This window comes from Acyrthosiphon pisum, chromosome X (genome assembly GCF_005508785.2).
Source record: "Acyrthosiphon pisum isolate AL4f chromosome X, pea_aphid_22Mar2018_4r6ur, whole genome shotgun sequence".
Classification (NCBI taxonomy): Eukaryota; Metazoa; Arthropoda; class Insecta; order Hemiptera; family Aphididae; genus Acyrthosiphon; species Acyrthosiphon pisum.
In genome coordinates this window covers 124,370,910-124,372,861 of record NC_042493.1, presented here as the reverse complement: position 1 = coordinate 124,372,861, position 1,952 = coordinate 124,370,910, and the positions used below count along the sequence as shown (strand labels likewise).

At 26.4% G+C, this 1,952-nt stretch overlaps 1 long non-coding RNA gene across 1 annotated transcript; it reads left to right on the top strand.

Annotated features, from left to right (window-relative positions):
• Nucleotides 1–204: 204 nt before the first annotated feature.
• Nucleotides 205–1,263, top strand: LOC115033389. The gene is made up of 2 exons (XR_003838719.1): nucleotides 205–1,076; nucleotides 1,159–1,263. It is a non-coding gene; the product is annotated as an uncharacterized LOC115033389 (long non-coding RNA).
• The last annotated feature ends 689 nt before the right edge of the window (nucleotides 1,264–1,952 follow it).

Sequence of the window (1,952 nt, the reverse complement as noted above, 5' to 3'; positions counted from 1 at the left end):
TAAGACGGAGACAACACATGCGGGTATCACGTCCTCTTGAGCAGATTTGAATTTGTCGTCAAATCTACTTGAGATCGGCCAGTCCACATATTTTATATTATCCCCCAAAATCCCAAAATTATTGTATTATTAAAGAGCGGTTTAAAAAATTTCATATTTTATTTTTTTGGAAAAGTGTAAATAAAAAATGTAGACTGACTGATCTCGAGTAGACTTGATGACAATTTCAAATCTGTTTTGAGAATTCTTATCGCTTCACTATATCAATCGGTACGTTGGACGAAAAACACGTCTTAATTCTTAAGTTGCGCGTGTGTTAGACAAAGACAAGAAATCACCGCCACCGATCACCTTAATTTTAGTATCATGAACTAAACATTTTTTGGAATTTGGTTAATTTATTATCCCTTTTATTTCCAAGAAATGTTTAGTGTAGTACGATACACTATCGATCCAAGTACCCAATTAATACGAAATGACAAGTTATTTAGTGGAAGTGATAATTTCAGAAATAATAATAATCGTTCCCCGTAGGTATTCGCAATGATTTCATGAATAATACTTTTATCATGAGCGAAATAAGTTTGTTCACATCCGATAATTTCAAATTTCCTCGAAAAAGCAGCGAATATTATGAGTGAAGCAAAAGTTACGTGGATGTTGGATCAAACATCATGCATTCGTACATAGAGCGAAACCTCGCAAAGTATTATAATATTATTCTTTATCAATTCGATTAAGAAATATTTCTATTATTTATCAATTATCTTATCAATAAAATATTATCAACACACAAAAAGATAGTAGTGATGCTGAGAAACAATATCAAAAAACACATTTTATTGAGATCTTACAATTTATATATTAAGTTAAATCATCGATGACGAGTGGGCAGGTAATGAATGATATTGTGTTTCTTTGTTTTATAAGCCTCCATAGATCGGGCTTCAATGAACATTTTAAGCAGTGTTTGCTAATCAAATAGTTGTTAAAACAGTAAAAATGTATAACTTTAATATTATTTTAATTTTAAACAAATATGATTCTATACTGTGTTGCCAAATATATATATTACGGTAAAATACAATATATGCGTTAAATTATGTCTTATACTGGTATTTATAAAAAAACATAGGTAAACTGATTATTCTGTTTAAGGTGCCGGTATAGAAAGCGACACAAAATTAGCCAAATTGATACCATATAAAAATATGATTACCTATATCAAGTACAAAACATTTAATTTGGATTCAAAATACAATAGAAAATAAAAATATACACGGTTTAAAAGGAACTAGATGTCACAAGGTAAGTATTACAAATGCATGAATAGTTATGAATTGTAAGTTATATTAAGTAAATTAACAAAATTATAATATCACATTAGATTGTAAAAACAATCTAATGTGATATTATAACGAACAAACGATTGTAAAAAAATTTTAATTAACACAACAATTTTTTTTTATATAAAGTTTTAGTATTTTTTCTCAAATTACTTATAATTATCATATAAGTAAATTATCTTTAATTATTAAGAAGTGAGAACTTTGACAAAGTATTGCAATTTTTCATTTTTTAGATTGATGGCACCTAGTTAAAATGTTGAATAGCTATAACTTAAATGTTTTTATTTAAATCCAATGCTGTTCACTTATTTGTAGCAAAATCTATTAATTTGATATACAAATAAATTATATCATTATTATAGGAACATGACAGGTACTGCCAAATATTAATGTAATAAGTGCATGGAAATCATAAATTGTAAATTATTCAAGTTAAAAAATTAATGTATCGTGTAACTTTTTAATAACTATATTAGATAATGTTAAATGCTATCAATTTGGTGTTTTAGGAATAAAATGTTTTCTAATTTACCTCAAATCCTCAAGCCATTTATTGAAAAATATATTCTCTTATTTTAAAAGCATAACAAAAAACTAAAATAT